General features: G+C 42.6%; 1 non-coding gene across 1 annotated transcript; it reads right to left on the bottom strand.

Annotated features, from left to right (window-relative positions):
* Window positions 1–19,172: 19,172 nt before the first annotated feature.
* TRNAR-UCG (transfer RNA arginine (anticodon UCG)) lies at window positions 19,173–19,245 on the bottom strand. Its single transcript has one exon. It is a non-coding gene; the product is annotated as a tRNA-Arg (tRNA).
* Window positions 19,246–22,803: the final 3,558 nt, after the last annotated feature.

A 22,803-nucleotide genomic window follows, 5' to 3' on the forward strand; every position in this document is an offset into this window, starting at 1 on the left:
AGCTCATTTGTATGCTCTACATAGCTCTGGACGTTTCCAGACGTGGAGTGAAACTGTTTTGAAAGTAGTACAAATTGCTCCTTCCTGCATATGCTAATTTTTCACACTCACATAGGTTGTATAAGTTTTATGAATCCGGGCTTGACCTATTCAAGTAGCTGAAAGCCTGTCACCACCTCTAGAAACAAGATTCACACCAATCCAATTCAAATCATTTTTTCCAAAAGAATATGTTCTGGCCGGTCGAAAGTGCATCTCACAAAAATAGGCATTTAAAAATATACTTTGCAGTTTCAGAACACTAACATGACTGTGAAGTGTACACAAGTAAAATGGGACCGTTTCAAAGTACCTAATCCCTCATAAACTTCTGAGAGGAAGCATTTAATAAATCTACCTCATTTTCTGGAAAAGAAAGAGGGAGGATTTTTGTTATCACCTCAGATGGGACTAGAACCCACAATCCCTGGCTTAGGAGGCCAGTGCCTGATCCGTTAGGCACTGAGGCACACATGCATAGCTGTTTTCTAGAGGCATTATTTAAATGTATTCTATGGTCAGACACCGGTGTGTGCACACAGGGCATTTCTCACTTCTCTCTACAAGTAAACTTCCCATTTTCATCCTCTTCCATCCTCGACTTTGACGTTCTCTTCTATGCTATAATGGAGACTTTGCAATTTTAGCAAGTGGAGAGAAATTGGAGAACCACTTTCGACTCCACACTTCTTCTTCACTTACTTCTTTTCTCAATATACTGGGCTTAGAAAATGGTATCAAGCCATCCTTATCAGCAGGACACGGAAAGAGGCACCAAGTCTCCTATCCAAGTTCAACCACACTCTGCAACTTAACCATTGCACTACAAATTAGGCAACAGGGGCATCAGCAAAGGCAGCCAATGTGCCGATCCTTTATACATTTTGTGTAGTACTTTTCTTACTCGGAGGCAAAATCAGCACTTTAACTGCCCAAATCATACACATTTTACACATGTAGCACTCTATGCACACATAGGCACATACCTTGCAGTTCTTCTACACACACTTAAGCTAAAAACCCATTCTGTCACTTCAAAATTCTGCAAACCTATTACATATTCAGTGCGTCGGCATAGAAGCACTTTTTAATGCCACTAAAATGCACAAGTAGTTAGACTGAAGATGCAACCTGAATGTACTCCACTTTATTAATGATTAGTAATGAGAAAGTGAGGACTACAAGAGTATTGGAAAATACTTTTTCCACTCAGAATGTAAAGCAGATTGTGTAACCATTGGCCAAAAACGACCACAAGGGACTTGAACCCTCAATCTTCTGATCCGAAGTCAGACGCCTTATCCATTAGGCCACGCGGTCATCCGGTCACCTGAGGTGATTTTTATCATGTAGGTGGTATGCATGGATGGAGAACATATTATTGAAAGGTATTCAGGTTTACATCCCATAGTGTTCTTTCAGCTCTTTTCGCTGGAAGCACTTTTTTGGAATCTATATATTGAGAATTTTATGAGTACGATATGCTTTTGTTTTCCTTTTTGCATACAAACCTCTTTCCTCATGAGTTTAAAGCTCATTTGTATGCTCTACATAGCTCTGGACGTTTCCAGACGTGGAGTGAAACTGTTTTGAAAGTAGTACAAATTGCTCCTTCCTGCATATGCTAATTTTTCACACTCACATAGGTTGTATAAGTTTTATGAATCCTGGCTTGACCTATTCAAGTAGCTGAAAGCCTGTCACCACCTCTAGAAACAAGATTCACACCAATCCAATTCAAATAATTTTTTCCAAAGGAATATTTTCTGGCCGGTCGAAAATGCATCTCACAAAAATAGGCATTTAAAAATATACTTTACAGTTTCAGAACACTAACATGACTGTGAAGTGTACACAAATAAATGGGACTGTTTCAAAGTACCTAATACCTCATAAACTTCTGAGAGGAAGCATGTAATAAATCTACCTAATTTTCTGAAAAAGAAAGAGGGAGGATTTTTGTTATCACCTCAGACTGGGACTCAAACCCACAATCCCTGGCTTAGGATGCCAGTGCCTTATCCATTAGGCCACTGAGACACACATGCATAGCGCTTTTCTAGAGGCATTATTTAAATGTATTCTATGGTCAGACACCGGTGAGTGCACACAGGGCATTTCTCACTTCTCTCTATAAGTAAACTTCCCATTTTCATCCTCTTCCATCCCCGACTTTAACGCTCTCTTCTATGCTATAATGGAGACTTTGCAATTTTAGCAAGTGGAGAGAAATTGGAGAACCACTTTCGACTCACTTCTTCTTCACTTACTTCTTTTCTCAATATACTGGGCTTAGCAAATGGTATCAAGCCATCCTTATCATCAGCAGGACACGGAAAGAGGCACCAAGTCTCCTAACCAAGTTCAACCACACTCTGCAACTTAACCATTGCACTACAAATTAGGCAACGGGGGCATCAGCAAAGGCAGCCAATGTGCCGATCCTTTATACATTTTGTGTAGTACTTTTCTTACTCGGAGGCAAAATCAGCACTTTAACTGCCCAAATCATACAGATTTTACCAATGTAGCACTCTATGCACACATAGGCACACACCTTGCAGTTCTTCTACACACACTTAAGCTAAAACCCATTCTGTCACGTCAAAATTCTGCAAACCTATTACATATTCAGTGCGTCGGCATAGAAGCACTTTTTAATGCCACTAAAATGCACAAGTAGTTAGACTGAAGATGCAACCTGAATGAGTTTACAGTATGTACTCCACTTTATTAATTATTAGTAATGAGAAAGTGAGGACTACAAGAGTATTGGAAAAGACTTTTTTCACTCTGAATGTAAAGAAGATTGTGTGACCATTGGCCAAAAATGACCACGAAGGGACTCGAACCCTCAATTTTCTGATCCGAAGTCAGCCGCCTTATCCATTAGGCCACGCGGTCATCCGTTCACCTGAGATGATTTTTATCATGTAGGTGGTATGCATGGATGGAGAACATATTATTGAAAGGTATTCAGGTTTACATCCCATAGTGTTCTTTCAGCTCTTTTCGCTGGAAGCACTTTTTTGGAATCTATATATTGAGAATTTTATGAGTACGATATGCTTTTGTTTTCCTTTTTGCATACAAACCTCTTTCCTCGTGAGTTTAAAGCTCATTTGTGTGCTCTACATAGCTCTGGACGTTTCCAGATGTGGAGTGAAACTGTTTTGAAAGTAGTACAAATTGCTCCTTCCTGCATATGCTAATTTTTCACACTCACATAGGTTGTATCAGTTTTATGAATCCTGGCTTGACCTATTCAAGTAGCTGAAAGCCTGTCACCACCTCTAGAAACAAGATTCACACCAATCCAATTCAAATAATTTTTTCCAAAGGAATATGTTCTGGCCGGTCAAAAATGCATCTCACAAAAATAGGCATTTAAAAATATACTTTACAGTTTCAGAACACTAACATGACTGTGAAGTGTATACAAGTAAAATGGGACTGTTTCAAAGTACCTAATAAACTTGTGAGAGGAAGCATGTAATAAATCTACCTAATTTTCTGGAAAAGAAAGAGGGAGGATTTTTGTTATCACCTCAGATGGGACTCGAACCCACAATCCCTGACTTAGGAGGCCAGTGCCTTATCTGGTAGGCACTGAGGCACACATGCGTAGCTGTTTTCTAGAGGCATTATTTAAATGTATTCTATGGTCAGACACCGGTGTGTGCACACAGGGCATTTCTCACTTCTCTCTACAAGTAAACTTCCCATTTTCATCCTCTTCCATCCCCGACTTTAACGCTCTCTTCTATGCTATAATGGAGACTTTGCAATTTTAGCAAGTGGAGAGAAATTGGAGAACCACTTTCGACTCCACACTTCTTCTTCACTTACTTCTTTTCTCAATATACTGGGCTTAGAAAATGGTATCAAGCCATCCTTATCATCAGCAGGACACGGAAAGAGGCACCAAGTCTCCTATCCAAGTTCAACCACACTCTGCAACTTAACCATTGCACTACAAATTAGGCAACGGGGACTTCAGCAAAGGCAGCCAATGTGCCGATCCTTTCTACATTTTGTGTAGTACTTTTCTTACTCGGAGGCAAAATCAGCACTTTAACTGCCCAAATCATACAAATTTTACACATGTAGCACTCTATGCACACATAGGCACATACCTTGCAGTTCTTCTACACACACTTAAGCTAAAAACCCATTCTGTTACTTCAAAATTCTGCAAACCTATTACATATTCAGTGCGTCGGCATAGAAGCACTTTTTAATGCCACTAAAATGCACAAGTAGTTAGACTGAAGATGCAACCTAAATGTACTCCACTTTATTAATGATTAGTAATGAGAAAGTGAGGACTACAAGAGTATTGGAAAATACTTTTTCCACTCAGAATGTAAAGCAGATTGTGTGACCATTGGCCAAAAATGACCATAAGGGACTTGAACCCTCAATCTTCTGATCCGAAGTCAGACGCCTTATCCATTAGGCCACGCGGTCATCCGTTCACGTGAGGTGATTTTTATCATGTAGGTGGTATGCATGGATGGAGAACATATTATTGAAAGGTATTCAGGTTTACATCCCATAGTGTTCTTTCAGCTCTTTTCGCTGGAAGCACTTTTTTGGAATCTATATATTGAGAATTTTATGAGTACGATATGCTTTTGTTTTCCTTTTTGCATACTGTTAGAACCGGCGGTCTCTAGTTGGCAGAGGTATACACTTCTGACAAATAGGGACCAACCAACTCTAGTCAGGGAAAGGGGATTACACACTCAGATAACCCCTGCTACCCCCTTGGTAGCTTGGCAGAGCAGACAGGCTTATCTCAGAGGCAGTGTGTTAAGCATTTATGACCACATACAGTAATAAAGTGAATACACTACAGATGGACACGACACAGAAGTTATTATAAAAATAGAATTTTTATATAAGGCTTAGCACAAGACCAAATAACGACAAAAATATACCACAGTCTTAATAAATACTCTTTGGAAGGAAAAGTAATAGTTCAAGTAAGGTTTCTTCTTGGCAAATAGTTCTTTAGCAAAGTATTCTTCTGAGCACAGTTCTTTGGCAACAATGTAACCCCCACAGGAGTCACACGACGTCGAGTCTACAAGATTCCCAAGGTTCGGCGTCGACCGCGAGGAGCGCTACGTCGAGCCTGGAGTTGCAACAGACCCCACAAGTACAGTACCTTGAGAAACGAAGAAAACGATGATCCACGGCGTCGAGATGTCGGCGTCGAGGTCGGCGTCGATCGTGCCTCGGAGTCGGGTCAATCCGCAGCGGTGTCGAGGGATGTCGGGCCGGAGCAGCGCTCACGGCGTCGAGAAGGGCGTCGAGTCGATGCGATCAGCAGCGGCGTCGGGACGGGGTCGCTTGGAGGTGGAGCCGATACTCACTCCTCACTGGCGTTGATACCGGCGTCGAGACGGGGTCACTTGGAGCCGGGGCCGATACCCACTGCTCACTGGCGTTGCTGCTGGCATCGAGACTGCAGATTTTCCCTTGTGTACTGGAAACACACTTTCCAGCAATTCAGCAAATGGTGAAGTCCTTTGGCCCTGTGACTTCAGCAGGAGACTGGCACTCTTCCAGCCCTTGGAGATTTCCTAGCAAGTGTTCAGAGAGTACACACCAAGTTCCTCTCTCCTTGTTCCTTGGCAAAAATAAAGAAGCAGCTTTCAGGTTCCTCCACAGCAAAACAGCACTCTGGCAGAAAGGGGAGGCAAGTCCTTAGATCAGCAGGCTTCTTGTCCTTGGTACAGGTTTCCTTGTCAGAAGTGATCTGAGTTCTTGGTTCAGGGGTCCTTCTCTTATACCCCTTTTCTCCTTTGTTCCCTTTGTCCAAACAGGGAAATTCCCACCAGCTCAGGTTTGTTGTGGGTGTTGCCAGGCAGAGGCACCTGGCCTATTCACTGAGCAGGGCAGAGTCCTCAGCCGCCCAGCAGGAGGCGGAGCCAGTATTGTCACTGGCAGGAGCAGGGCTATCAGTCGCCCAGCAGGAGGCGGAGCCAGTATTGTGTCAGGCAGGGCAGGCTACTCTTCCCTCACTCTATGTGTAAACGCCCCATTCAGCCCACACTGACTCATTCAGACCTCTGGAGCCACCCAGCCCCTGACACACACACCAAACCAGCAGAGACCGGTAGATAGTTGGACAAGAAAATAGCCACTTTCTAAAAGTGCTATTTTCGAACATAGAATTTAAAAACCATCCATCCTAAAGGGTGTGTTATTAAATTCTGAGTTCAGGGATACTAAACTCGACTTGCTACCATGCTCCCTGAGTCAGATAGATTATAATGGAGTTAATAATCAGTCTGCCCAGTCTGGCCTATTGGAGGCAGGTAGCCCTTCAATAGTGAAAACCGAAAATGGCTGTAATTCACTATTAGGTCATGCCACACACATCAGGGCATGACCTACCTTTTACCAACAATGCACCCTGCCCTAGGGCCTACCATAGAGGTGTCTGAAATGTGGCAAAGTGAAGGTTTAGAGACTGGCAAGTAGGTTTCCTTGCCAAGTCGACATGGCAGTCAGGGACTGCACGCAGGCGCTGCGGTGGCAGGCCTGAGACACATTTTACACGCTGCTTCTGTGGGTGGCACAACCAGTGCTGCAAGCCCACCAGCAGTAGTTAACTTACACGCCCTTGGCACACGCAGTGCACTAGACTAGGGTCTGAACAGTAAGTCAACCAAGCCAATCATGGTAACACCAATCAATGCAACAATTTAACATAGGGAGCACTTGCACTGTGGCACTGATCAGCAGTGGCACAGTGCCCAAAGCAATAATCCAGCAAAAACATCGTAAACAGAGGAGGCAAACAGAAAAAAATGGAGGAGAGACTCATGCCAATGATGCCAGGTCTAACACGTGTCCCCTCCAGCTGAAATGTGGGGAGAACTACCCTTCACCCAGGGAGTCCTCATCACTAAGGCGGAAAAATCTGGACAGACCATCAGCATTGGCGTGATCTGTACCAGGGTGGTGTTCCACCGTAAAGTCCATCCCCTGTAGGGAAATGGACCACCTCAACAGCTTTGGGTTCTCACCCCTCATCTGCATTAACCATCTGAGGGGCCTGTGGTCTGTCTGAACCCGGAAGTGAGTCCCAAACAGGTAGGGTCTTAGCTTCTTCAGCGCCCAGACCACAGCAAATGCCTCACGCTCTATCGCACTCCACCTTTGTTCCCTGGGAAGTAACCTCCGGCTGATGAAGGCTACAGGTAAGTCTCGGCCCTCCTCATTCATCTGTGCTAGAACAGCCCCCACACCATGCTCTGAAGCGTCTGTCTGGACAATGAATTCTTTTGAAAAGTCGGGTGCCTGGAGGACCGGTGCTGTACACATTGCAGTTTTCAGGGTGTCAAAGGCGTTCTGACAGGCCTCAGTCCAGATCACAAGTCTCGGCTGCTTCCTGGAAGTCAGCGAGGTCAAGGGGTGCACAATGTTGCCATACCCCTTGACAAACCTCCTGTAGTAACCCGTGAGACCCAAGAAGGCTCTCACCTGAGTCTGGGTTTTGGGCGGTTCCCAAGCCAGGATGGTATCTATCTTGGGTTGCAGGGGGGCCACCTTGCCACTCCCTACTTGGTGGCCCAAGTACACCACTGAACCCTGCCCAATCTGGCACTTACTAGCCTTGATTGTGAGGCCTGCTCTGCGCAGGGCCAACAACACTTCCTGGAGGTGGCGCAAGTGTTCCTCCCAGCTGGCGCTGAACACTGCTATATCGTCCAGGTAGGCGGCGCTGAAATCTTCCAGCCCGGCCAATACCTGGTTAACCAACCTCTGGAATGTGGCAGGGGCATTCTTCATCCCAAAGGGCATCACACGGAACTGGTAGTGCCCATCTGGTGTGGAGAATGCAGACCTCTCTTTTGCCCCATCAGTCAAGGCGATCTGCCAGTACCCAGACGTTAGATCAAACGTACTAAGGTACCGGGCAGCCCCCAACCGATCGATGAGCTCATCAGCTCTGGGGATGGGGTGCGCGTCAGTCTTGGTGACCGAATTGAGTCCTCGGTAATCCACACAGAACCGAAGTTCTGGTGAAGCACCAGGCGCGGCAGCCTTTGGGACCAAGACCACTGGGCTGGCCCAAGGACTGCTAGAGGACTCAACCACCCCTAAGGCAAACATCTTGGAGACCTCCTCCTTGATATATGCTCTGACCTTTTCAGTCACCCTGTAGGCCTTGTGCCTCACAGGAGTGCTGTCCCCAGTGTCCACATCATGGACACACCACTGAGTGACACCAGGGATTAAGGAGAACAGATCAGGGAATTGTACCAACAGATGGCGACAATCTTGCTGCTGCTCAGGGGTCAGTGTGTCAGAGAGGACAACACCATCCACTGACCCATCTTTTTCTTTTGCACACAGGAGGTCAGGAAGAGGCTCACTCTCCTCCTCCATCCCAGCATCTGTGGCAAGGAGCTTGCCCACTTCGGACCTTTCTAAGTGGGGCTTTAACCGGTTGACATGCAGGACCCTTAAGGGGTTCCTGGGAGACTTCAAGTCCACCAAGTAGGTGACATCGCTCTTTTTCTCCACAACCTCAAATGGTCCAGTCCACCTGTCCTTGAGCGCACAAGGTTCCACAGGGGCCATGACCCAAACTTTCTGACCAGGTTGAAGCTCAACCAGAGTGGCATTCTGATCGTACCACCGCTTCATCTCTTCCTGGCTGGCCTCCAGATTTGCCTGAGCAAGATCCCTGAAGCGCCGAGTCTGGTTCCTAAAGGCCAGCATGTAACTATATACATCCTGGGGAGGTTTCCTGGGAGATTGCTCCCAGCCTTCTTTGACCAGACTCAAAGGTCCTCTTACCGGGTGACCATACAAAAGCTCAAAGGGGCTGAACCCTAGAGACTTCTGTGGCACCTCACGGTAAGCAAACAGCAGGCTTTGCAAGAGGACGTCCCATTTACGCCTCATTGGTTCTTCAAGACCCATGATCATGCCTTTTAGGGTCCGGTTGAATCTCTCAACCAGCCCATTACCTTGAGGGTGGTAAGGAGTGGTAAACTTGTAGGTTACCCCACACTCCTTCCACAGAGACTTCATATAATTCGAAATGAAGTTGGTGCCCCGGTCTGACACCACCCATCAGTGCCCGTCCCACCACGGGGGCCGTCACTGTTCGGAGAGGGATGGCTTCCGGGTACCGGGTGGCATGGTCCACCAAGACCAGGATAAACCTGTTGCCCATGGCTGTCTTGGGGTCCAGTGGCCCCACAATGTCAATTCCCACTCGCTCAAAGGGGGTACTGACGACGGGAAAAGGTTGGAGGGGGGCCTTCTGCTTCCGCCCACTTTTCCCACTTGCCTGGCAAGTTTGACAGGTCCTACAATGGATATCTGAATCCCTTCTCATCTGGGGCCAATAAAAATGGGTGACAAGCCTGTCATAGGTCTTGTCCTGCCCCAGATGTCCAGCTAACGGAACGTCATGAGCCAACCCCAGTAGGAAGGCTCTGAAGCGCTGGGGTACCACCAGCACACGGGCTGACCCAGGTTCAGCAGCCTTAGGCTCGCTATACAGGAGGTCGTTCTCCCAGTAGACCCAATGTGATCCTGACTGATCACCTGTCGTTTGGGCTGAGGCCTGCTGCCTCATACCCACAAGAGAAGGGCACACTTTCTGTTCAGCACAAAATTCCTCCCGGGAGGGACCACCATCCTGCTGCCAATGGGTCAGCTCGGGCAGGTCTCCCAGTTCGGCCACTTGTTCTCCTGTCGGTTCCAGGGCATCCCCCTCAGGGTCTGCTCCCTCCTGGACCGCGGGAACGATGGGGGACGGTTTCCCGCGCCCCCTGCCCCTTCTCTTCACGGTTGGGACCTGGGCCATACTTTCAGGCTCCAGGGCCCCATCAACACCCTTACTGACTGACATGGACCGGGTGGTCGCACACACCCACTCAGGCAGACCCAACATTTCCAGATGCGATTTTCTCTCTCATTTGTATGCTCTACATAGCTCTGGACGTTTCCAGACGTGGAGTGAAACTGTTTTGAAAGTAGTACAAATTGCTCTTTCCTGCATATGCTAATTTTTCACACTCACATAGGTTGTATAAGTTTTATGAATCCTGGCTTGACCTATTCAAGTAGCTGAAAGCCTGTCACCACCTCTAGAAACAAGATTCACACCAATCCAATTCAAATAATTTTTTCCAAAGGAATATTTTCTGTCCGGTCGAAAATGCATCTCACAAAAATAGGCATTTAAAAATATACTTTACAGTTTCAGAACACTAACATGACTGTGAAGTGTACACAAATAAATGGGACTGTTTCAAAGTACCTAATACCTCATAAACTTCTGAGAGGAAGCATGTAATAAATCTACCTAATTTTCTGAAAAAGAAAGAGGGAGGATTTTTGTTATCACCTCAGACTGGGACTCAAACCCACAATCCCTGGCTTAGGATGCCAGTGCCTTATCCAGTAGGCCACTGAGACACACATGCATAGCATTTTTCTAGAGGCATTATTTAAATGTATTCTATGGTCAGACACCGGTGTGTGCACACAGGGCATTTCTCACTTCTCTCTATAAGTAAACTTCCCATTTTCATCCTCTACCGTCCCCGACTTTAACGCTCTCTTCTATGCTATAATGGAGACTTTGCAATTTTAGCAAGTGGAGAGAAATTGGAGAACCACGTTCGCCTCCACACTTCTTCTTCACTTACTTCTTTTCTCAATATACTGGGCTTAGCAAATGGTATCAAGCCATCCTTATCATCAGCAGGACACGGAAAGAGGCACCAAGTCTCCTAACCAAGTTCAACCACACTCTGCAACTTAACCATTGCACTACAAATTAGGCAACGGGGGCATCAGCAAAGGCAGCCAATGTGCCGATCCTTTATACATTTTGTGTAGTACTTTTCTTACTCGGAGGCAAAATCAGCACTTTAACTGCCCAAATCATACAAATTTTACACATGTAGCACTCTATGCACACATAGGCACATACCTTGCAGTTCTTCTACACACACTTAAGCTAAAAACCCATTCTGTCACTTCAAAATTCTGCAAACCTATTACATATTCAGTGCGTCGGCATAGAAGCACTTTTTAATGCCACTAAAATGCACAATTAGTTAGACTGAAGATGCAACCTGAATGTACTCCACTTTATTAATGATTAGTAATGAGAAAGTGAGGACTACAAGAGTATTGGAAAATTCTTTTTCCACTCAGAATGTAAAGCAGATTGTGTGACCATTGGCCAAAAACGACCACAAGGGACTTGAACCCTCAATCTTCTGATCTGAAGTCAGACGCCTTATCCATTAGGGCACGCGGTCATCCGTTCAACTGAGGTGATTTTTATCATGTAGGTGGTATGCATGGATGGAGAACATATTATTGAAAGGTATTCAGGTTTACATCCCATAGTGTTCTTTCAGCTCTTTTCGCTGGAAGCACTTTTTTGGAATCTATATATTGAGAATTTTATGAGTACGATATGCTTTTGTTTTCCTTTTTGCATACAAACCTCTTTCCTCATGAGTTTAAAGCTCATTTGTGTGCTCTACATAGCTCTGGACGTTTCCAGATGTGGAGTGAAACTGTTTTGAAAGTAGTACAAATTGCTCATTCCTGCATATGCTAATTTTTCACTCTCACATAGGTTGTATCAGTTTTATGAATCCTGGCTTGACCTATTCAAATAGCTGAAAGCCTGTCACCACCTCTAGAAACAAGATTCACACCAATCCAATTCAAATCATTTTTTCCAAAGGAATATGTTCTAGCCGGTCAAAAATGCATGTCACAAAAATAGGCATTTAAAAATATACTTTACAGTTTCAGAACACTAACATGACTGTGAAGTGTATACAAGTAAAATGGGACTGTTTCAAAGTACCTAATAAACTTGTGAGAGGAAGCATGTAATAAATCTACCTAATTTTCTGGAAAAGAAAGAGGGAGGATTTTTGTTATCACCTCGGATGGGACTCAAACCCACAATCCCTGGTTTAGGAGGCCAGTGCCTTATCCATTAGGCCACTGAGACACACATGCATTGCTCTTTTCTAGAGGCAATATTTAAATGTATTCTATGGTCAGACACCGGTGTGTGCACACAGGGCATTTCTCACTTCTCTCTATAAGTAAACTTCCCATTTTCATCCTCTTCCATCCCCGACTTTAACGCTCTCTTCTATGCTATAATGGAGACTTTGCAATTTTAGCAAGTGGAGAGAAATTGGAGAACCACTTTCGACTCCACACTTCTTCTTCACTTACTTCTTTTCTCAATATACTGGGCTTAGAAAATGTTATCAAGCCATCCTTATCATCAGCAGGACACGGAAAGAGGCACCAAGTCTCCTAACCAAGTTCAACCACACTCTGCAACTTAACCATTGCACTACAAATTAGGCAACGGGGGCATCAGCAAAGGCAGCCAATGTGCCGATCCTTTATACATTTTGTGTAGTACTTTTCTTACTTGGAGGCAAAATCAGCACTTTAACTGCCCAAATCATACAAATTTTACACATGTAGCACTCTATGCACACATAGGCACATACCTTGCAGTTCTTCTACACACACTTAAGCTAAAAACCCATTCTGTCACTTCAAAATTCTGCAAACCTATTACATATTCAGTGCGTCGGCATAGAAGCACTTTTTAATGCCACTAAAATGCACAAGTAGTTAGACTGAAGATGCAACCTGAATGTACTCCACTTTATTAATGATTAGTAATGAGAAAGTGAGGACTACAAGAGTATTGGAAAATACTTTTTCCACTCAGAATGTAAAGCAGATTGTGTGACCATTGGCCTAAAACGACCACAAGGGACTTGAACCCTCAATCTTCTGATCTGAAGTCAGACGCCTTATCCATTAGGCCACGCGGTCATCCGTTCACCTGAGGTGATTTTTATCATGTAGGTGGTATGCATGGATGGAGAACATATTATTGAAAGGTATTCAGGTTTACATCCCATAGTGTTCTTTCAGCTCTTTTCGCTGGAAGCACTTTTTTGGAATCTATATATTGAGAATTTTATGAGTACGATATGCTTTTGTTTTCCTTTTTTGCATACAAACCTCTTTCCTCATGAGTTTAAAGCTCATTTGTGTGCTCTACATAGCTCTGGACGTTTCCAGATGTGGAGTGAAACTGTTTTGAAAGTAGTACAAATTGCTCCTTCCTACATATGCTAATTTTTCACTCTCACATAGGTTGTATCAGTTTTATGAATCCTGGCTTGACCTATTCAAGTAGCTGAAAGCCTGTCACCACCTCTAGAAACAAGATTCACACCAATCCAATTCAAATCATTTTTTCCAAAGGAATATGTTCTAGCCGGTCAAAAATGCATGTCACAAAAATAGGCATTTAAAAATATACTTTACAGTTTCAGAACACTAACATGACTGTGAAGTGTATACAAGTAAAATGGGACTGTTTCAAAGTACCTAATAAACTTGTGAGAGGAAGCATGTAATAAATCTACCTAATTTTCTGGAAAAGAAAAGGGAGGATTTTTGTTATCACCTCGGATGGGACTCGAACCCACAATCCCTGGTTTAGGAGGCCAGTGCCTTATCCATTAGGCCACTGAGACACACATGCATAGCTCTTTTCTAGAGGCAATATTTAAATGTATTCTATGGTCAGACACCGGTGTGTGCACACAGGGCATTTCTCACTTCTCTCTATAAGTAAACTTCCCATTTTCAACCTCTTCCATCCCCGACTTTAACGCTCTCTTCTATGCTATAATGGAGACTTTGCAATTTTAGCAAGTGGAGAGAAATTGGAGAACCACTTTCGACTCCACACTTCTTCTTCACTTACTTCTTTTCTCAATATACTGGGCTTAGGAAATGGTATCAAGCCATCCTTATCATCAGCAGGACACGGAAAAAGGCACCAATTCTCCTAACCAAGTTCAACCACACTCTGCAACTTAACCATTGCACTACAAATTAGGCAACGGGGGCATCAGCAAAGGCAGCCAATGTGCCGATCCTTTATACATTTTGTGTAGTACTTTTCTTACTCGGAGGCAAAATCAGCACTTTAACTGCCCAAATCATACAGATTTTACACATGTAGCACTCTATGCACACATAGACACACACCTTGCAGTTCTTCTACACACACTTAAGCTAAAAACCCATTCTGTCACGTCAAAATTCTGCAAACCTATTACATATTCAGTGCGTCGGCATAGAAGCACTTTTTAATGCCACTAAAATGCACAAGTAGTTAGACTGCAGATGCAACCTGAATGAGTTTACAGTATGTACTCCACTTTATTAATGATTAGTAATGAGAAAGTGAGGACTACAAGAGTATTGGAAAAGACTTTTTTCACTCTGAATGTAAAGAAGATAGTGTGACCATTGGCCAAAAACGACCACGAAGGGACTCGAACCCTCAATCTTTTGATCCAAAGTCAGACGCCTTATCCATTAGTCCACGAGGTCATTCGTTCACCTGAGATGATTTTTATCATGTAGGTGGTATGCATGGATGGAGAACATATTATTGAAAGGTATTCAGGTTTACATCCCATAGTGTTCTTTCAGCTCTTTTCGCTGGAAGCACTTTTTTGGAATCTATATATTGAGAATTTTATGAGTACGATATGCTTTTGTTTTCCTTTTTGCATACAAACCTCTTTCCTCATGAGTTTAAAGCTCATTTGTATGCACTACATAGCTCTGGACGTTTCCATACGTGAAGTGAAACTGTTTTGAAAGTAGTACAAATTGCTCCTTCCTGCATATGCTAATTTTTCACACTCACATAGGTTGTATAAGTTTTATGAATCCTGGCTTGACCTATTCAAGTAGCTGAAAGCCTGTCACCACCTCTAGAAACAAGATTAACACCAATCCAATTCAAATCATTTTTTCCAAAGGAATATGTTCTGGCCGGTCGAAAATGCATCTCACAAAAATAGGCATTTAAAAATATACTTTGCAGTTTCAGAACACTAACATGACTGTGAAGTGTACACAAGTAAAATGGGACCGTTTCAAAGTACCTAATCCCTCATAAACTTCTGAGAGGAAGCATTTAATAAATCTACCTCATTTTCTGGAAAAGAAAGAGGGAGGATTTTTGTTATCACCTCAGATGGGACTTGAACCCACAATCCCTGGCTTAGGAGGCCAGTGCCTTATCCGTTAGGCACTGAGGCACACATGCGTAGCTGTTTTCTAGAGGCATTATTTAAATGTATTCTATGGTCAGACACCGGTGTGTGCACACAGGGCATTTCTCACTTCTCTCTACAAGTAAACTTCCCATTTTCATCCTCTTCCATCCCCGACTTTAACGCTCTCTTCTATGCTATAATGGAGACTTTGCAATTTTAGCAAGTGGAGAGAAATTGGAGAACCACTTTCGACTCCACACTTCTTCTTCACTTACTTCTTTTCTCAATATACTGGGCTTAGAAAATGGTATCAAGCCATCCTTATCATCAGCAGGACACGGAAAGAGGCACCAAGTCTCCCATCCAAGTTCAACCACACTCTGCAACTTAACCATTGCACTACAAATTAGGCAACGGGGGCATCAGCAAAGGCAGCCAATGTGCCGATCCTTTATACATTTTGTGTAGTACTTTTCTTACTCGGAGGCAAAATCAGCACTTTAACTGCCCAAATCATACAAATTTTACACATGTAGCACTCTATGCACACATAGGCACATACCTTGCAGTTCTTCTACACACACTTAAGCTAAAAACCCATTCTGTCACTTCAAAATTCTGCAAACCTATTACATATTCAGTGCGTCGGCATAGAAGCACTTTTTAATGCCACTAAAATGCACAAGTAGTTAGACTGAAGATGCAACCTGAATGAGTTTACAGTATGTACACCACTTTATTAATGATTAGTAATGAGAAAGTGAGGACTACAAGAGTATTGGAAAATACTTTTTTCACTCTGAATGTAAAGAAGATTGTGTGACCATTGGCCAAAAACAACCACGAAGGAACTCGAACCCTCAATCTTCTGATCCGAAGTCAGACGCCTTATCCATTAGGCCACGCAGTCATCCGTTCACCTGAGATGATTTTTATCATCTAGGTGGTATCCATGGATGGAGAACATATTATTGAAAGGTATTCAGGTTTACATCCCATAGTGTTCTTTCAGCTCTTTTCGCTGGAAGCACTTTTTTGGAATCTATATATTGAGTAAATTATGAGTACGATATGCTTTTGTTTTCCTTTTTGCATACAAACCTCTTTCCCCATGAGTTTAAAGCTCATTTGTATGGTCTACATAGCTCTGGATTTTTCCAGACGTGGAGTGAAACTGTTTTGAAAGTAGGACAAATTGCTCCTTCCTGCATATGCTAATTTTTCACACTCACATAGGTTGTATAAGTTTTATGAATCCGGGCTTGACCTATTCAAGTAGCTGAAAGCCGGTCACCACCTCTAGAAACTACATTCACACCAATCCAATTCAAATCATTTTTTCCAAAGGAATATGTTCTGGCCGGTCGAAAACGCATCTCACAAAAATAGGCATTTAAAAATATACTTTGCAGTTTCAGAACACTAACATGACTGTGAAGTGTACACAAGTAAAATGGGACCGTTTCAAAGTACCTAATCCCTCATAAACTTCTGAGAGGAAGCATTTAATAAATCTACCCATTTTATGGAAAAGAAAGAGGGAGGATTTTTGTTATCACCTCAGATGGGACTTGAACCCACAATCCCTGGCTTAGGAGGCCAGTGCCTTATCCGTTAGGCACTGAGGCACACATGCGTAGCTGTTTTCTAGAGGCATTATTTAAATGTATTCTATGGTCAGACACCGGTGTGTGCACACCGGGCATTTCTCACTTCTCTCTACAAGTAAACTTCCCATTTTCATCCTCTTCCATCCCCGACTTTAACGCTCTCTTCTATGCTATAATGGAGACTTTGCAATTTTAGCAAGTGGAGAGAAATTGGAGAACCACTTTCGACTCCACATTTCTTCTTCACTTACTTCTTTTCTCAATATACTGGGCTTAGAAAATGGTATCAAGCCATCCTTATCATCAGCAGGACAAGGAAAGAGGCAACAAGTCTCCTATCCAAGTTCAACCACACTCTGCAACTTAACCATTGCACTACAAATTAGGCAACGGGGGCATCAGCAAAGGCAGCCAATGTGCTGATCCTTTATACATTTTGTGTAGTACTTTTCTTACTCGGAGGCAAAATCAGCACTTTAACTGCCCAAATCATACAAATTTTACACATGTAGCACTCTATGCACACATAGGCACATACCTTGCAGTTCTTCTACACACACTTAAGCTAAAAACCCATTCTGTCACTTCAAAATTCTGCAAACCTATTACATATTCAGTGCGTCGGCATAGAAGCACTTTTTAATGCCACTAAAATGCACAAGTAGTTAGACTGAAGATGCAACCTGAATGTACTCCACTTTATTAATGATTAGTAATGAGAAAGTGAGGACTACAAGAGTATTGGAAAATACTTTTTCCACTCAGAATGTAAAGCAGATTGTGTGACCATTGGCCAAAAACGACCACAAGGGACTTGAACCCTCAATCTTCTTATCCGAAGTCAGACGCCTTATCCATTAGGCCACGCGGTCATCCGTTCACCTGTGGTGATTTTTATCATGTAGGTGGTATGCATGGATGGAGAACATATTATTGAAAGGTATTCAGGTTTACATCCCATAGTGTTCTTTCAGCTCTTTTCGCTGGAAGCACTTTTTTGGAATCTATATATTGAGAATTTTATGAGTACGATATGCTTTTGTTTTCCTTTTTGCATACAAACCTCTTTCCTCATGAGTTTAAAGCTCATTTGTATGCTCTACATAGCTCTGGAAATTTCCAGACGTGGAGTGAAACTGTTTTGAAAGTAGTACAAATTGCTCCTTCCTGCATATGCTAATTTTTCACACTCACATAGGTTGTATAAGTTTTATGAATCCTGGCTTGACCTATTCAAGTAGCTGAAAGCCTGTCACCACCTCTAGAAACAAGATTCACACCAATCCAATTCAAATAATTTTTTCCAAAGGAATATTTTCTGGCCGGTCGAAAATGCATCTCACAAAAATAGGCATTTAAAAATATACTTTACAGTTTCAGAACACTAACATGACTGTGAAGTGTACACAAATAAATGGGACTGTTTCAAAGTACCTAATACCTCATAAACTTCTGAGAGGAATCATGTAATAAATCTACCTAATTTTCTGAAAAAGAAAGAGGGAGGATTTTTGTTATCACCTCAGACTAGGACTCAAACCCACAATCCCTGGCTTAGGATGCCAGTGCCTTATCCATTAGGCCACTGAGACACACATGCATAGTGCTTTTCTAGAGGCATTATTTAAATGTATTCTATGGTCAGACACCGGTGTGTGCACACAGGGCATTTCTCACTTCTCTCTATAAGTAAACTTCCCATTTTCATCCTCTTCCGTCCCCGACTTTAACGCTCTCTTCTATGCTATAATGGAGACTTTGCAATTTTAGCAAGTGGAGAGAAATTGGAGAACCACTTTCGCCGCCACACTTCTTCTTCACTTTCTTCTTTTCTCAATATACTGGGCTTAGCAAATGGTATCAAGCCATCCTTATCATCAGCAGGACACGGAAAGAGGCACCAAGTCTCCTAACCAAGTTCAACCACACTCTGCAACTTAACCATTGCACTACAAATTAGGCAACGGGGGCATCAGCAAAGGCAGACAATGTGCCGATCATTTATACATTTTGTGTAGTACTTTTCTTACTCGGAGGCAAAATCAGCACTTTAACTGCCCAAATCATACAGATTTTACCAATGTAGCACTCTATGCACACATAGGCACACACCTTGCAGTTCTTCTATACACACTTAAGCTAAAACCCATTCTGTCACGTCAAAATTCTGCAAACCTATTACATATTCAGTGCGTCGGCATAAAAGCACTTTTTAATGCCACTAAAATGCACAAGTAGTTAGACTGAAGATGCAACCTGAATGAGTTTACAGTATGTACTCCACTTTATTAATTATTAGTAATGAGAAAGTGAGGACTACAAGAGTATTGGAAAATACTTTTTTCACTCAGAATGTAAAGAAGATTGTGTGACCATTGGCCAAAAATGACCACGAAGGGACTCGAACCCTCAATCTTCTGATCCGAAGTCAGACGCCTTATCCATTAGGCCACGCGGTCATCCGTTCACCTGAGATGATTTTTATCATGTAGGTGGTATGCATGGATGGAGAACATATTATTGAAAGGTATTCAGGTTTACATCCCATAGTGTTCTTTCAGCTCTTTTCGCTGGAAGCACTTTTTTGGAATCTATATATTGAGAATTTTATGAGTACGATATGCTTTTGTTTTCCTTTTTGCATACAAACCTCTTTCCTCGTGAGTTTAAAGCTCATTTGTGTGCTCTACATAGCTCTGGACGTTTCCACATGTGGAGTGAAACTGTTTTGAGAGTAGTACAAATTGCTCCTTCCTGCATATGCTAATTTTTCACACTCACATAGGTTGTATCAATTTTATGAATCCTGGCTTCACCTATTCAAGTAGCTGAAAGCATGTCACCACCTCTAGAAACAAGATTCACACCAATCCAATTCAAATCATTTTTTCCAAAGGAATATGTTCTAGCCGGTCAAAAATGCATCTCACAAAAATAGGCATTTAAAAATATACTTTACAGTTTCAGAACACTAACATGACTGTGAAGTGTACACAAGTAAAATGGGACTGTTTCAAAGTACCTAATAAACTTGTGAGAGGAAGCATGTAACAAATCTACCTAATTTTCTGGAAAAGAAAGAGGGAGGATTTTTGTTATCACCTCAGATGGGACTCGAACCCACAATCCCTGGTTTAGGAGACAAGTGCCTTATCCATTAGGCCACTGAGACACACATGCATAGCTCTTTTCTAGAGGCATTATTTAAATGTATTCTATGGTCAGACACCGGTGTGTGCACACAGGGCATTTCTCACTTCTCTCTATAAGTAAACTTCCCATTTTCATCCTCTTCCATCCCCGACTTTAACGCTCTCTTCTATGCTATAATGGAGACTTTGCAATTTTAGCAAGTGGAGAGAAATTGGAGAACCACTTTCGACTCCACACTTCTTCTTCACTTACTTCTTTTCTCAATATACTGGGCTTAGGAAATGGTATCAAGCCATCCTTATCATCAGCAGGACACGGAAAGAGGCACCAAGTCTCCTAACCAATTTCAACCACACTCTGCAACTTAACCATTGCACTACAAATTAGGCAACGGGGGCATCAGCAAAGGCAGCCAATGTGCCGATCTATTATACATTTTGTGTAGTACTTTTCTTACTCGGAGGCAAAATCAGCACTTTAACTGCCCAAATCATACAGATTTTACACATATAGCACTCTATGCACACATAGGCACACACCTTGCAGTTCTTCTACACACACTTAAGCTAAAAACCCATTGTGTCACGTCAAAATTCTGCAAACCTATTACATATTCAGTGCGTCGGCATAGAAGCACTTTTTAATGCCACTAAAATGCACAAGTAGTTAGTCTGAAGATGCAACCTGAATGAGTTTACAGTATGTACTCCACTTTATTAATGATTAGTAATGAGAAAGTGAGGACTACAAGCGTATTGGAAAATACTTTTTCCACTCTGAATGTAAAGCAGAATGTGTGACCATTGGCCAAAAACGACCACGAAGGGACTCGAACCCTCAATCTTCTGATCCGAAGACAGACGCCTTATCCATTAGGCAAAGCGGTCATCCGTTCACCTGAGATGATTTTTATCATCTAGGTGGTATCCATGGATGGAGAACATATTATTGAAAGGTATTCAGGTTTACATCCCATAGTGTTCTTTCAGCTCTTTTAGCTGGAAGCACTTTTTTGGAATCTACATATTGAGAATTTTATGAGTACGATATGCTTTTGTTTTCCTTTTTGCATACAAATCTCTTTCCTCATGATTTTAAAGCTAATTTGTATGCTCTACATAGCTCTGGACGTTTCCAGACGTGGAGTGAAACTGTTTTGAAAGTAGTACAAATTGCTCCTTCCTGCATATGCTAATTTTTCACACTCACATAGGTTGTATAAGTTTTATGAATCCTGGCTTGACCTATTCAAGTAGCTGAAAGCCTGTCACCACCTCTAGAAACAAGATTCACACCAATCCAATTCAAATCATTTTTTCCAAAGGAATATGTTCTGGCCGGTCGAAAATGCATCTCACAAAAATAGGCATTTAAAAATATACTTTGCAGTTTCAGAACACTAACATGACTGTGAAGTGTACACAAGTAAAATGGGACCGTTTCAAAGTACCTAATCCCTCATAAACTTCTGAGAGGAAGCATGTAATAAATCTACCTAATTTTCTGGAAAAGAAAGAGGGTGGATTTTTGTTATCACCTCAGATAGGACTCAAACCCACAATCCCTGGCTTAGGAGGCCAGTGCCTTATCCATTAGGCCACTGAGGCACACATGCATAGCTCTTTTCTAGAGACATTATTTAAATGTATTCTATGGTCAGACACCGGTGTGTGCACACAGGGCATTTCTCACTTCTCTCTATAAGTAAACTTCCCATTTTCATCCTCTTCCATCCCCGACTTTAACGCTCTCTTCTATGCTATAATGGAGACTTTGCAATTTTAGCAAGTGGAGAGAAATTGGAGAACCACTTTCGACTCCACACTTCTTCTTCACTTACTTCTTTTCTCAATATACTGGGCTTAGCAAATGGTATCAAGCCATCCTTATCATCGGCAGGACACGGAAAAAGGCACCAATTCTCCTAACCAAGTTCAACCACACTCTGCAACTTAACCATTGCACTACAAATTAGGCAACGGGGGCATCAGCAAAGGCAGCCAATGTGCCGATCCTTTATACATTTTGTGTAGTACCTTTCTTACTCGGAGGCAAAATCAGCACTTTAACTGCCCAAATCATACAGATTTTACACATGTAGCACTCTATGCACACATAGGCACACACCTTGCAGTTCTTCTACACACACTTAAGCTAAAACCCATTCTGTCACGTCAAAATTCTGCAAACCTATTACATATTCAGTGCGTCGGCATAGAAGCACTTTTTAATGCCACTAAAATGCACAAGTAGTTAGACTGCAGATGCAACCTGAATGAGTTTACAGTATGTACTCCACTTTATTAATGATTAGTAATGAGAAAGTGAGGACTACAAGAGTATTGGAAAATACTTTTTCCACTCAGAATGTAAAGCAGATTGTGTGACCATTGGCCAAAAACGACCACAAGGGACTTGAACCCTCAATCTTCTGATCTGAAGTCAGACGCCTTATCCATTAGGCCACGCGGTCATCCGTTCACCTGAGGTGATTTTTATCATGTAGGTCGTATGCATGGATGGAGAACATATTATTGAAAGGTATTCAGGTTTACATCCCATAGTGTTCTTTCAGCTCTTTTCGCTGGAAGCACTTTTTTGGAATCTATATATTGAGAATTTTATGAGTACGATATGCTTTTGTTTTCCTTTTTGCATACAAACCTCTTTCCTCATGAGTTTAAAGCTCATTTTTATGCTCTACATAGCTCTGGACGTTTCCAGACGTGGAGTGAAACTGTTTTGAAAGTAGTACAAATTGCTCCTTCCTGCATATGCTAATTTTTCACACTCACATAGGTTGTATAAGTTTTATGAATCCTGGCTTGACCTATTCAAGTAGCTGAAAGCCTGTCACCACCTCT

Source organism: Triturus cristatus, chromosome 4_1 (assembly GCF_964204655.1).
Source record: "Triturus cristatus chromosome 4_1, aTriCri1.1, whole genome shotgun sequence".
Classification (NCBI taxonomy): domain Eukaryota; kingdom Metazoa; phylum Chordata; class Amphibia; order Caudata; family Salamandridae; genus Triturus; species Triturus cristatus.